This window comes from Carassius gibelio, chromosome B15, assembly GCF_023724105.1.
Source record: "Carassius gibelio isolate Cgi1373 ecotype wild population from Czech Republic chromosome B15, carGib1.2-hapl.c, whole genome shotgun sequence".
Taxonomy (NCBI): Eukaryota; Metazoa; Chordata; class Actinopteri; order Cypriniformes; family Cyprinidae; genus Carassius; species Carassius gibelio.
The window spans coordinates 10,050,196-10,066,035 of record NC_068410.1 but is presented as its reverse complement, the minus strand read 5'-3'; the positions used below and the strand labels follow the sequence as shown (position 1 = coordinate 10,066,035).

General features: G+C 38.3%; 1 protein-coding gene across 1 annotated transcript in view; it reads left to right on the top strand.

Annotated features, from left to right (window-relative positions):
- The first annotated feature begins 809 nt into the window (after positions 1-809).
- The window catches only part of nrip1a (nuclear receptor interacting protein 1a), a 31,746-nt gene continuing 16,715 nt past the window's right edge, over positions 810-15,840 (top strand). Inside the window, exon 1 of the mRNA XM_052576271.1 lies at positions 810-1,076. The gene's annotated coding sequence lies outside the window, so the exon portion shown is untranslated. The remainder of the gene's footprint in view (positions 1,077-15,840) is intronic.

Here is a 15,840-nt window from a genome sequence, read left to right as displayed (position 1 = left end):
GAAGGAAAAACACCTATGGGTTAAAGGGCTACAGGCATGAATTTACATATGAAAATCGTGTGTATTGTCCTTTCCTGTGCTGTTTTCATGTGATCGTACATGCCATGATCTGATTTAAAGCACAGGGTTAGGAAGAGAACAGATAGTTAAACTGTGGCTTTAAGGGTGGCTACCATTAGTACTGGGAAGTCCGATTCATTTTAGCGATTCGATTCGCTCGGGTGATTCTTATAGTGAGTCGATTAAAACAATTCAATAATTCATTTGAATCATCACTCAAAAGTCTTCCCCTGAAATCATTTTACACACTTTTTGTTTTGTTGTTATTGCTATAAAATATAGTTGAATATGGGTAAAAATGAGCTGTTTATAGCAAAATGTATGATTAATTATATTCAATGTGTCAAATGTTTCTTGTGTTAAAGTAATCCATCCCACAGATTTTCCATAGTGAGCACATGGGAAAACAGGTTTTCTTTTTCTTGTCTTCTTTTTTAACAGACCACTATAATTCAAATGAAGTTAATTTAGTGTCAGCGACTATGTCATCCAAAATGCAATCAAACATATATTTTTTAGCTATCTTGAAAGCTATCCTGAAACCTCATGAATATGCATTTATTATTTAGTCATTAAGAAATGCTAAGTAGGCTAATTATGCTGTTTTGTTGCAAATGTGGTTGACATAATAGACCTTTTTTTCATTTATAAAGGTGCACTCAGAAGATTCACTAACGAATCGGTTCTGCCGAATCATTACAAGAATGATTCTCTCGTGAATCGGATCTCACTACTAGCGTCCATGAGGGTAGGAGGAGTGAACATGGCATTGCAGAGTGCCGGGGATACCTTGAATAAACAATTCTTCAGATAAGCGACTGACTGCAGGAGTCAAGAGCACTAGAAACCCGCATATGTGGGGAGTAGACGCTGTCAGCCCCATTTACCTTTTCGTTATTTAAAAAAATAAATAATCACATCTCAATTGTTCTTAAATAATCAGATACGCGTCTCCGACTGTTCCCTGAATGCAGCATAATTTTCTACGGGATTCTCTTTTTTCACCATCCGCGCAGGTAAGGCTGGGTGTGAAAATTAGATTTCTGGTATAATCATTTATTCGTTTGTTTTATCCGTGCATTAGCAGCAAAGCCAGAATCCGCTATGTATTTGAAGTGCTTGTGCGTATATAAAATAAGCAGGCGATATATATGGGGTGGTGGGAGCTGACGTTTCCATTTTGATTCTTCATATATTTCATTGAATGCTTACATGCAGGCATGCGCGTATAATTTGTGCGTTATTTATTTAGCTAATTTTCTTTATGCATGTGATCAAACGATTACATGGAAGCGACAAGGACTTGCTTCCTTTATAAGCATCCTATACCAGAAATGAAGCTACTCAAGTACATTTATAGAGGCAAGCACGTGAAATGTGATATAAAAGAGTGTTGTTGCTCTAATAGTAGCCGAACCGAGCTCTAGAATAGATCGTTACTGTAGTTGTGATAAGAGGATGATTTTGGCTCCTTGCTTTCCTCATGTTTAGTCTAACCGAGACTCTTCGAAGTGTTTGTGTGAAATCTTTCAAGTGCTCCTAGATCTTGTATCCGAAACATGAAATTATCTCACCTGCTAAAATATTTCTCATGAAATCTAGTGTTTATTTCTTATGAAAATATTACTGTGTTCAGTGGCTTATGAAGAACATCATATGATTCATATTACATTTTTTTGAGCATGTAGATGAAGAGTAGATACTACTTAACGTTTTAAATTTAAATGTGATTGAAATGTGAACTGATAATTTTTCCTTTTTTCATTTAGCTAATAAGCAAAGTTTTACAAATTAAGTGAACTTTTGAGAAATAGCTTTAAAATAATGTTCACTGATATGATGCTCTACTCACATAGCCTATGCCTTAAAGAAAATGCTGTTTTATTCTATGTTGAGGTGGTCGCCCAGTGGGCATAGCCATGTTCATATCACATGACCCACTGTCATCTCATGCAATTGAGTTACTTCTACTATTAAAAAATGTACTTCACTTTTTTTTTTTTAAATCTATAGACATTAAAGAAAAAACAACACTCTGAAATGGCAATATTCGCCACTGTTCCATGGAGAGAAATCACAATAGTTCGTCAGCTGTATTCCAGCATGAACCACAAACAATTGATGCAAATGCAATGGGATTGAATCTGAAAATATGTACTGTAAGTATTTGTATAGTTTGAAATGGAGAAAAATAAAAGATAAACAGATTTAGAGTTGTGGCAGCAGGTAGTAAACATACTACTTGCCTCCAGGCCAGTAGGTGTCAGTATAATATTACTGAGTGTACCTTTACATATTATACATTTAGGCCTTTGGCTTTTGTTGTGTTTCTCAAATCAGTGTGGAGCTGTGAACAACAACAGGACCTGGAATATTTAATGTTCAGAGTGTTGACTCATACTTTAGAATAAATAGAGCCTACCTCATGATGTTTGACAGTATTGAATGTGCATGGTGCCATGGTGGCATTAGCCCAGCTGTACATTATGAGCTGTAGAGACACTTTCTCTTTTTTGAAGCATTTTTTTTTTTATGTTCATTTTTATGTTTGTGTAAGCATGACTAAATCAAATCCGCAGAGGTGGTTCTCTTTTTACATCAGATCTTACTTTTTGTTTGCTCTGGTCTTAAAAAGTCCCAAATGTTTACATTTCGGGAGGAACAGCTTGCTTAAGATCATGATGACATGTCACCCAAAAACCTGACTACCTACTCACATTATGTTAAAGCTTACTTTAGTACGTTGTGTAGTTTTGTTTAAAGTGTTGCTCTTAACCTTTCTTAAAAGGCTGTGAGGAACGCTTTTGTAAACGATCTTGTCACTGAAGTCTAGATTAAAAGAGTTGGATATCTTGGATGGTGATAACAGCCAGTTAATACTAATATTTGTAGACAGAATTTCAACTCCAGTTTTCTGTATTTGTAAATGAATCATTTCTTGTAATATCACTTGTTATTCAAGGGCTAGATCACCCACAAATGAAAATCTTTCAACATTTCTTTACCTTCATGTCATTCCAAACCTTTAAAACTCTGCTTTTTCTGTGGAACACAAAGGATTTTATTTCATGCAATGAAAGTCAATGGCATTTCATGTTGTTCTTGACCCCATTTACTTTAGTTGCATTAACAAAAGCTGTTCTTTAAAATCGTTTAAAAAGTATAACATTTTTAGTGTGAGTTCTACAGGTTTGGAACGACTTGATTCGCTAATGTTCCTCTTCATTTAAGTTAATTTTTGCTTAATTTAGTTAGTTTTTTCCTGTATATGGCCGGACTCCCAAATGATGCTCACATAATCCTAAAGAGATGTTTGCCAGCTCTTGCTGTGCTTTTTTGTTTTTCTGAATGATTTTATGATGTCAGTTCATCGTATTACAAATTGAATTTCAATGCTCAGGTAACTGGATTTTGACAGAGTATGTGCGGCTGGCATAGAGAGACAGAAATACTCCTGTCATTTTGCACAGAGCAGAACAGTAAATGCCATCTGACCATGTGGAAAGAAAGCCAGGATGAGGAAATGGAGGGATGGAGTGAAATGGTGAAATGTTTGTGTGTGCGTGTGTCTCCGTATGGATGGCTGGAAGGGGTTCTTTGTTCATGAGATAATGACAGGATCATCTACCAGACAGGAGGTCACCACGCCCCTCAATCATAACCCATAATTGATTGACCATAATGGAGATTGAAGTACATTATTCATAGTTTGCGAGAAAAAAAATACAGCCAGCCCACTGTGAGATAGGGGTCAGATAAATCAGGAGGAGAGGTGCGTGTGTAAGCAACGGCTTGTTGAAGAGACAACCGGCTGAACGTGATCTTGTCAACATCAGAGATCAATGAGATCTCAGCAGTGTACCAGCTTTTAAGAAAAAGACATTTATAGTGGCTCTTAAATTGGCTCGTGTTGTGGTCTGTGAGGAGGTGGGGGGGGGGGGGGTGGCGGTGGTAAAAAAAAAAGACAAATGCAAGCAAAGAGTCTTGTATTAAACTAATGGCGTAAGCAAAAGTGGAGGGCAAAAGGAAAGAAGCATCTTAAATCATGTCTCCGTGTGCCAGCTCATCTATCAGCAGTACACCACAGAAATGATTTTTCCATCTGTAGAATAGAAATGTCAGCCCGAGGCGAGCGATGTGTATCGTGATGTTTTTATAGAGTAGGCCAATATTAGGTATGCGATTTATGACACGTGTGCAACTATCCTTAACTTCACATGCATAAAGACTGAGATATCAGGAGCCAAATGTAACAGGTTGGCTTTGAATGCATTTACTTAAGATTTATGGAATTATTTTATTTTTAGGCACTAAGTCCGTAATCTACCTTTTTTTTTTTACAGATTCCTATTTGGTTTTATAGACCTGCCCACTGAAGCCTCCACATACTTCTGTAGAATTTGAATGACGGTCATTCATAAAGTTCTACACGTTTTACCCCTTGCATATTCATTTGTGATATCTTCTAGGTCACATTTTGGATTATGGCTAGTTGATGTATTACATGTTTATGTATTTATGTGTGACCCGACCACTTAAAATTTTGCTATTTTCTTCCTCAGTAGTTGTAAAATATTTGTCAAAATGCTGTTTAAAGTGCATTACACTACTAAATGTATACTGACATTAATTTTTAAGTGCATAATCCACATCTTAACATCCAGTCAACACCTAATTCATAAAAACATGTCAACTGCCATACATTTAAAATAAATAAATAATAATAATAATAATTTATTGTGTGTACATCTCAATACATAAGAAACGATCACCCACTTCTGTTTTCTCGCAACTTTTAAAGTTCTGAGGTACTTAAGGCCAACATTGCCCCAGAAGTATTTCACATCAGCCAATATGCTTTCATATACCAATAAAAGCTAATAAAATCCATAGCACCAAAATTTGCACATTTCCTTCAAAATCAGTGTAGAAACTGTAAAAATCTTCTTTAGATTCCATCTGGGCCTACTTTTAACTGAATGTCACAGTGCCTTTAAGAACTTTAGCTCTTTAAGTTGGTTTAGATGTTGAAGAAATATTCACCAAATCCATTACATTTTGGTTCTGCAGTCAGTTTTGAATAAACACAGCGGGTTGAGCCGATCATTTGCAACATGTGTTGCCCTGGCTAGGTCTCTAGACAGCTTTAATGGCCGCGGGGATAAAGGTTTTCGCAGGTCACCGTGCGGCAGGATCAGCATAATTGAAGGCTTGAGAGGACGCAGTAGGGGCGATAGTTAAAGTGGACTTAAGACTGTTATTCAATGGAATCTTAATTTAACCACCCTGGGTTATATGAAGCAAAGCCCACTGAGAAAGTGGCTCACTCGAATGCCAATCATTCCTCACCAATCCTGAGACTTTTGAAGGTTACGGGGCTGTCTGTGGCTGGGCTGACGGATTGATGTATGTCCCCTGTCGAGCAGAGAATTCAGAGTCCAAGGCCGCTGCAGTGCTGTCCTATTAGGGGGGATTGTCCTTCACAACTTCTTAGCCGCCTGTCCTTTCTGGAGCCTACAGAGCTCAGGCAAGGGCATTGTGTCTGCTACAATAAGCCGAGCTGTGGAGTGCTTCACCCTCACATAATTATATGGCTTTAATGCAAGCATCTTTCACTGTTCATCCACTCAAACCAGCAAGTGCAAAAAGAGCGGCATTGTCAGAGAGAGTCACTTGATGTATCCCTACTTCATTATGACTTGCTCTTCAGAGAGCTTTTTTAGAAATTAAATTGCTTTGGCAATTAACTAAAAGGGGATTTTTGGAATTTATAAATGACTGAGAAGATTGATATATGGCGAGAGAGGACAGCGGCACGTGAGATGGACTTGAGTCTGTGTTAATGGATTTATTGCCACGTTGAGAACCGCATGAAAGGAGCGAGAATCACTGTACCCACTTTTTTAAGACCATGACTGTTTCATGATCATACTCTTTGTGCTTGACACTTTTTTTTCTGCCAGGTACTGTGAAGGTAAAGTCTTTCCAAGGAGCTCTGTGGCGACATTACGACACGGGTGATTTCACCGGCTGCATTTTTGTATTCCGAGTTCGATAAGATATGAGGTCATGCTTGCTAGATGTCGTTAGGAAAATCTAATCCAACGGTTGCCTGCCGAGACAAAGACGGCTCTGTGGCAAGCAGATCAAGACAATAATGCACAGCTTGAACTTAGACCTTCAAGGTGTTACTTAAGAGTTAATTAAAAGAATTCATTGCCTGGTAATCTATAACATATGGTGAGAAAAGATTGTGTCTCCACTTTGAATACAAACGCTGGGTATTACCGTCTACTCGTACAGCGTATGGCCTTTTCAGAGTTTAGTTTAGGGAAGAATGGTTTGATGATATATTATGTGCCACGGTGGAAATGTGTCAGCTGGTAGATATTCTGCTGTACTGTTTATACCCCGATTATATCCAGCCTGATCTTAAACCGATATATGTGCGTATGTATGTACTTTTATCATTTTTAAGACTTTTAATATATATAATAGTTTCTTTGTTCTGGACAGTCACTCTCAGTTTTCTCTAATAGGTCTCTCTACAGCTAGTAAATGAACTTCTTATTGCTAGAGGCACTGAGAATGAGAGGGAACCCCATGTTCAGCCAAAATAATATGTTCTTTAAAGACATTTCATATTTTCTTTGTATGCTTTGCTCATTTCAATTGTTAAATACCATGGTTGTTGTTTTTGAATGCGGCTGAAATGGAAAAATAGATTGTGCTGTTATCAAGAAAGATATTACGGATGAGTTCTGGGGCAGTATGGGCATCACAGAGAAGTGTTCAGAGTTTTTGAAAATGTTTGAACAGTCAGACAGTTCATGGTCAAGGGCTGTTTAGCGTGAGTGTCTGGAAAGTCCTCTGGCCATGATTTGGCAGAGAGCGAGCGGTGATGGGCAGCGGATCCACCGCGTTAAAGCATAAACTGGGCTAATCTGTTACTGAGCAACAGCAGGCACCCCTTCACAACACGTTGTGGGTGTATAGTTCATGTCGTTTCCCGGGGGATGCGGTTTTGTTGAGTTCAGCTCATGGCTCATTTTTTTTGCTGTAGGCTGGTTGCCCTCCATGTTTGGACTGTGGAAAGAATCTGCGGTGATGGAGAGACAGAAACACGAGGGACAGCTGGGTAAACATTACAGCCCTGTGTTTTCAACACGCCACTTTGATATGTTAATTCTTGGTGCTTTTGCATCGCTAGAGAGGTGTAGTCTTTTTGTTGTGGTCATTTGTGGTTTGTTTAAAGGTTTTATTGGTGCTTTGAACAAAAAGTGTCACCTCATTCATCACAAAGGGGCAGCTGTTTTTCCATTTGATAGTCATCAGTAAATCAGAGCATTACCCTTCCCCCAAGTAGCGCATACTAAATGCAGCTCTGCGAGACCTTGGAAGTGGCGGACATGTTTTGGTCACACCATTGAGGATGACGCTATCGTCACCCTCGCTCATGGCCTTAGACCTGACCCAGAGGGGCCAGATTTTTTTCCCACCAGGCTGAGATAATTATCATCTAGGCTGCTTTGAAACAGCACTTTACTGTTCGTTGGTGTATTTTTAGTGGGCATCTCCAATAATGGGGGCCGAAACCTGATCCAGCCTGCTCTGAGTTGAGTGGATTAAGGCCGTTTGCCGGTAGTGTGTCATCCGTAGTTCAAGGTTGACATCCACTTTAGGAGTCACACCAAGGTCAAGCACCGTTTAATAAGCTGTTTTGTCAGGTCGTGACACATGATCTTCCCTCGACCAGTGATTTGGGTTAATTATGAACAATGATCTCGCCAGAAAGAAAGCGGAGTGTGTCAGATCACCTGAACACGTGATTTGTTATTTGTGGAAGGTAACAGCCTCATGTAAAGTGTTAGGTAAGGCTATTTAAGATGAAACTGAGGTGAAAGAGATCATTATTATCATTTTGGGTGGGTGAGTGAAGTAAAGGTGCTGTGATTTTGACCTTTCTGTTCATGGAATAATATTGAAAAACTAAAATGTATTACAGTTTCCACTAAATTTCAACATTGATAATAATAATAAGAAATGTTTCTTGAGCAGCAAATCAACATATTACAATGATTTCTGAAGGGTCATGAGACACTGACAATTCAGCTTTGCCAAGAAATTATATTTTTTAATATATTACAATAGAAAGTAAATATTTTAAACTTGAGTAATATTTTACAGTATTACTGTTTTTGTCAAATAAATGCAACATTGGAAAGCATAAGAGACTCTGCAATATGTTAATAAAGTATTATAATTGTGTTAAAGCTATTATATATATATATTCATTATATGCATTATTCACACCGTTTTCCTTTTACTATTAGATATTACAGATTATATATTATAAAACCACATCAAACCATATTTTACAATCTAGTGACCTTCTCATTATTTTGTGTAAGAAATAAAAATGAAAAAAAAAAAATCTTTTATTCATGTATATGATTAGGTTTCCACACATTTAGAGTTGAAGTGACCAAACGTAATAATTTATGAATAAGCTGTCAAAAAGCCCATATTGGTAGTTAAAGAAGTTGAATATTAGGAAGGACATGTCCTCTGTACACGATGAGAGTCTGGCTATTTTAATTCCCATGCTCCAAGACAGATTAACATGACCTTAAATCTTTTATGATGTTTTCCACCACCAAAGTTTTGTTCTAGAATGTCATTACAGAAAGAGGATTTTCTAAAATCTCCAATTTTAACCTTTAGACGCTTTAAAAAAAAATTAAAAGATAGATTTGGTTCTTTCTTCACGATGCTAGATGGGCAGACTGATGTGATTGTTCTTAGCACAAACCTCATGGTAACTTTTTTGCTGTGCTGTGTTCATTTGTGGCATCAGCAGAAAGGAACTAGAACACAGAATCACAACTGCTACGCTAGGGTAGAATTATTTGGGCCAAAGTGCACAAAATTGAGGCCACTTGTTGGATTGTCAGATTTTGCTGATAGCAGAACCTTGTTGTAATCTGCACGTAGGAGTTTTTTTTGCTAGGTTTAAACAACTACATCTTGACACACTATTGAATAAGTTCTGGTCTCAGTAGCACAGTGTGTTACATAAGATAGGATAAGTTGTATTAGGAGTCTACTTACAAGCAAATCGACCTGTTTTCAGAGCAAATCTCAGGGGATTTGCGATAATCTAAAATGACAGTTGTGACCTTAATACCCTTTTGATACACGTCGACGTGACCCTGCGCAAACCAGACCTCAACTCCGGGTCAACTGCATTGACACAATTTCAGATATGCATCAGTTAACCTCCATTTTATGCACAGCAGGCTGACAATTTTCAGCTTTTATGTGCCATTTTGTTGCTTATGCAATTGTGGTTCGCTTGACATTCGCAGCTAGACGCCTCTGATGTGGCTAGCTTGTTTTTTGAAGCAACATGCATTTTTTTGTGGTTTGACCTCGCTGATTAGGAGGAGATTAGAGCTGACCTGAAAACATTTGAATGGCGTAAATAAGGGCAATGATATAATTGGCGCTCGGGTCTGCTCATCCACCATCCGCCCGCTCGGTTCGTGTGGGTGGCGAGGCTAGCAAGGAGAGCTGAAGGTTATAAAACATCCAAGTTGCCTGTAAATGAGATGAAGACTGGAGCAGCACCGGGTTCAGCCATTAAAGATGTTTTATAGCAGCCCTGCATACTCTTTCCCCCCCTGAGGTGCACACACGTAAACCTATCTATCAAAGGGAATTGACCTGCCTTTGAGTGATCACTTCACTAGACCTGCTGTTGTCATGAAAACATTGGCATGTCATCCATGTGCACAACCCTCACCCCCAGTTTGCGTTTAAAAAAGCTTGTACGTCCTTAAGATACTTTGGGTTGAAAGTTACCTCATCGAAAGCAATACTATTATAACGTATAAAACCCAAATTATGTTAATTTTGCAAACATTTTGTTGTGGGCTAGCATCCAACAGGCTATTAGCACGCAGAGCTGCCGTATTTCACGTTTGAGTGACATTTATTTCTCTTTAATGCAATCTTCCACAGTGTTCCCAACCAGTTCGCCTGTATTCGGCGGATGCCCTTGCATGCCCTAGGTAACAGCGGATAGCAAAGCTGCCCTCTGAGCTCGTGGAACAAAGCAGAAAATAAAGTTGCTGCCTGCAAAGTGCTGCAGTGGGTGGCTTTAACATTCCCATCCACTTTCAGCTCCCGCTAACCTTGCTGAGCTCTGACATCATCCTGGAACAATGTCAGATCCATGTAGATGAATATAATTAAACAAGCGCTTATCATCCAGCCGGGGAAAGTTTAGTGGCAGGTCAACCATGTTTGCCTCTCTCTCGGCTGAAGGTCGGACGAGGGTTAGACAGGCTGGAAGGTATGTGAAAGACACAAAACACAGACTAGGCCAACACAAGAACATTTTCCAGAGCACAAAAAGGCTATTTTTACACTAGCTGGTTATTTACATTGAGCTCTGTCAGGCCAGACTATATTGGAAAACTGAGTAACGATGTCAAATTTACCACAGTATCTACAGTTTCCCCAGAAATTCCACACTTATAAGTATAAAACCAAAATAAATTAAATTGTGATCTCTTATATAGTTGTATAAATATAGTTATATCAATAACTGGAGTCTTTGTGTATTTTAGTGAAGACTTTTAAGAATTATATGGTAAGTCCAATTAATTAATCCTTCTGTATTTGCGCTGCCTGTCTATTTTAATCATATTAATTACCTGATAATTAATCAAATTAATCAATATATGCTCATATAAAACACAATGTAATTCGTTATCATTATTTTGGCAGTGAAAGCACTGAATAGATATTTTATAAAGTGGTAGAAGTTAATATATTGTTTGTTCTATTTCCATATCAGTGAACATAAACCGATCACTGGCTGAAAGTTCACAGTAATGTTTTGCAATTGATTTTGTTGTTCTGCTCATGGTAGACATGTTTATAGTATTCTGTCTGCTTTGTTTTAAAATAGATGGCCTACGTAAAGCACCGTCTTTGGTTGTCAGCATCTCATGCCATTTGGGCCACATTTAAGATGTTGTTTTGAAGTTTAAAGTAGTAAAAAAAAAAATGTTTTTATTATCTTGCGTTACTTTCTACAGCACTCCATCCAGCTATTTTTGAATGCAAGAACATGTGACATGAGAAGTTCAAACGTTTTTAATCATATAATTTTTTTTATAGTTTCAAATCCTCAGCCATACTGTTTACACTGTATTTTAATGTGAATGAATTAACATATAGGTGATTATTGATGTTGATGAGATGAAAACAACAAGCACCATTTGCTACCTAACAAGTGAGTAAACATGTGGCTCCAAAATGAGGCAACCTGTCACAGCCAAAGCCACGGTGTTAGGTCTCAGCTTTGAATTCTAGCGAGTTCCAGCGAAACCATTTGCTTAAGATAGCATGAGGCACAATATGTTACTTAATAAGGCAAGGGATTTTTAGAGTCCTCCGCCATTAGCCACTGAAATAATCTCCTCCCTGAATGGGAAAAGGCAGCAGTGAAGGGAGTAAAAACGAATGCGCTGCATAGCCTTTGGATAGGAACAGTATTTAATTAAGATCAGCCTGTCTCACATACATGCTGGCTGATAAGGGCTCCAAAGCACATCTGGCAATATGAGAGCTTGATCTCTCTTCGCTGGGGTTAATGAAGGTGGTCTCTGCTGAGTTATGTGATAAAACTCAGCTGAACTTTTCTTTTGTTCGGTCAAAAACAGTGGAAGACTATATGTGACCTATTTTCTCCAGCACAAAGCAAAGAGTCCCAGTGAAATAAGTTTAAAGGCCTTGGAATGGAATTTGGAAACTTGCGGACTAGAATTGCATTGATCTTAAAGGATATTACAAATATAAAAATATGACATTGATTCAGTACATTTTTAGGAAATATTTATTATTATTTTTATTTTATTATGACTTTAATACCCTTTTTATGACCAAAAGTTTCCTAAAGAGCAGATATGAGAATGTTAAGACAGATGTTTTAATACATTTATGTGTTTTAGACTCAAAATTGGGCAACAGAAAAATCTTTGTAATTTGTACATTTTTAAATGCTATTTAAATTTGTTTGCCTATAGAGAAAATATACAACATAAAAATGTATATGTAAAGTTATATGACAATGTAAAAAATATTCAATACATATTCCATATGTTTACATACATTTTAAGCTTTGTTACCCAGCTTTTTGGGCGGCCTCTTATGTTCTGTGATGTTGCCCTTAGTATTAAAGGGGACGACAGACTAACTAATCAGCTTTTCCATTTTGTCCGTGAACATAACCTCTGATCTCAGGGGCACCAAGTCTTAGTTCCTTATCAGGACCCCTGGCAGTCGTTCAGCCCGTTGCCACATGAGAAATAGATACCACTATGCTCAAATATCCCTACAGTGTATTCCTGTTAAGAACAAGGATTCTCGTCTACATGTTCGCTAGTTTCAACATTTACAAGCTCTGTTTTTTACTTCTTGTCACGGTATGTATTTTGAGTGTTGTGAAAGGCATATGTGTCCTAGCATTCCAGTGGCTTGTGTAAACTTAGCTCCGCAGGCAAACCTGCATGCATAGTATTTTCAGATAAGATATCTGGCAACATGTTTTCATCCATACCAGGGATGATGAACAACGCTAAATTCCGTCCCCTCCTGATCACCCTCCTGAGGTTAAACTAAAAACCGCTCTATGCAGGCTGAAGCACACCCAAGTGCATGACAAGAACAGCTGGGTACCAGCACGGCCACGATTGGCAGGGTGTAGGGTTTCATCTGCCGAGGGGGTCAATTCTGCTTCCTCGGAAGAGGGCCCGGGCCTCTGAGAATCTGTCATCGTTCACGTTGTAAAAGCTCTGCATGTATCTGTTTTTGACCTCCCAGAAAAAGGCATCTATCTAGGGTGAGCATCTACGAAGTGTTAATGCAATAGCGTTCAGAGTAGTTCATACCATTCTTTGAGGTGGCAGGGTAGAATTATTAAAATGGTGTACATTTAATTAGAAAAAAATAAATAAAAAAGGGGACATTTCTTAGCTGAAATTAAGAATTCTGGGCGTATTAAAAAAATATGACTAAAAAATATAATAATATAAAAATTATTATAATATAATATAATATAATATAATATATAAACATTTTAATCAATTATTCTTAACAATTGAATTTAACTTTTTAATTTTCAGTTTATAGTAATTCCTTTAAATGCAATTAGTGTTTTGATGTGCTTTATTTTTCTTCCCAAAACCAAAAATAAAACTTGCCAAAAATGCCTCCCTTAATTAATTGCGTGGCATGCATATCTCTGTTATAGATGGCAATCAAATTAGGTGTAATTACATAAAATTGTTCACATTAAAAATATACAATATTGTATCAATATTTTGTCCTTTTTTGTTTTGTTTTTTTACCATTTTTGGCCAAAACCTTGTAGCAGAAATGGATGCTCCTCAACATTTCCGCACCTCCTTTATGTAATTGGGTGGCATGGCATGCATGTCCCTGTTATGGATGGCATTCGAAGCGGAGAAACACTACATCAGTGTGCGTAAGCTATCTGACCTCCTTTTAAGCTCCCTTATATTTCGATTCCCTCCCATGTGTCATCTCTTAGACGATGCACTGGCTTCATATTGCAAATCGTATCTTGGGCTAGACAAGCAGATAATTCTGCGATTCCTCTGTGGTGTGAGGTTAGAGGTACACGGGCTCTATGAAATTTTTCATCACAGGGACTGATAGCACAGGCGGCCGTTAGAGAAAGCCAGGATATTTGAGATATCTATCAGGGTACCGTGAAGGTTTTTATTTTTTGTCTTGCAGATGCAGTTCAAGGACGCCTGCAGGCAGCACGACCCTCGCTGTGCTTCTGACGTGACTCAAGGTCACGCACACTCACCCTCTGACATTCACTCACTACAGACAGTGAGAGAGAGAGAGAGAGAAAGATTGTGTGTTACTGAGAGAGCGAGTGGGGGAAGGGAGAGCGTAAGGATGGGGTTGCAGTAAAAGTCATCTTCCCCTGTGTGCTCTGAGTAAACAGTTCACTTTGCTCTGTGTGAGCGCAGCCAGGGCCTCATTTGCTCAGCCGCTTTTACTCATCTCTCCCATTTGCCGACAACTTGAGACATGCTGTTCTCTGGCTGCTTCTCGGTAGGACCGTTTGTCACGTCAGGGGGTTTTATTTGACTTAAGTATGAGTTATCTCAACCTCGGCGCCGAAATTAATGCACCTTTAAATTCTGTGCTGTTTCAAGCCTTTATAGTTCTTTTATGTGATCAGTGCTGAGCACTCAGGATATTGAGAATACATACACTTACATTCTCTGCTAAACGAGTGCTATTGTGTTGTACATACAATACCACAGATGATATATTGATATTTTACCCAAAATAGACATGGGCATTTTTTCTCGTAGTAAAGATTTGTATTCATTAGCATGTTCACTACATGCTCTTCTTAAAGAGATGGTTCACCCAAACATTCTGTTAGTAATTAATCACCCTCATGTCAGTTCAAACTCACAAGACCTTTCTTCATCTTCGGAACACAAATTAAGATATTTTTTTATGAAATCTGAGAGGTCTCTCACCCTGCATAAACAGCAACACAACTGACAAGTTCAAGGCCCAGAAAGGTAGTAAAGACATTGTTAAAATAGTCCATGTACGTCAGTGGTTCAACCCTAATGTTATAAAGTTATGAGAATATTTTTTGTGCACAAATTTTTTTAGCCGTTCACGTTTAACATTCAAACACAAACATTTAATTAGCACAGCTGTTTTCAGTGTTGAGAATAAGAAATGTTTCATGAGCAGCAAATCATCATATTAGAATGATTTCTAAGGCACCATGTGACACTGAAGATTGCTGTAGCCGCTCACATTAAACAATGTCTCGAAGAAAAACAAGTGGAAGCTTCTGGCACCCAGTGGAGCTGGCAGTGGATTTAACAAATACGCAAATGGTAATCATATTATGGCTAGCACCAACGTAATTGCCTTTCAGAAAATGCGCTAGGATAACTTAGCGATATTTGTCACCTAATTAATATTCATGAAGCAAGCCCAGTGTTTATATTATACTCCCACCACTTTTCAGATCATTTCTACACCCCGATTATTAGCATGATAAAGTAAAGCAGACAGCATGTAAAGCAGCATGCCATTGTAAAAAAAAAAAACTAAATAAAATATGAATGCTAATCGATTAGTCAGTTGTTGGATGACTAGTTAGTCACTCTAACCCAAAGCTACCAGCAGAACATGGATTGGTGGCAGACATGAGCAAGGCCATGCTATCTTTTGAAAGTGTTTCTGCTACTGTTTGACGCTCATTAATAAATAACAAAACAGAAAATAGGACAAGAGGATAGAGGGTGAGAGAACAACTGTGTAAACATTGCTTTTAAAGAGACAGCCTGTCAAAGGTTTGCTGACTCGTTTAGCTTTGCGTCTTGCACTGTTATCACCCCCCCATTAAGTTTTTAATCCAACTTCATTTCTGCTAATTAGCCACTGTAGGACTGACAGGCTTCGCCATGTCCATCCGTCTGTGTCAGGACAGCGATTGCCTCTCCTGAGTTGTTCATTACTTTTGTCTTTTTCAAGTCCTTCAAAAGTGCTTATTATTATTTAAGTCAAACCGATGGAAAGTGTACTGTCAGCTCTTTTGGGAGTGGGCCGTAGTACAGAGCGCAGGCCAGGAACACAGGAGGGACAGTTGGAGGTACATAAAAAGCCCATGTGGTGTGGAGGCCTACCGCTAGC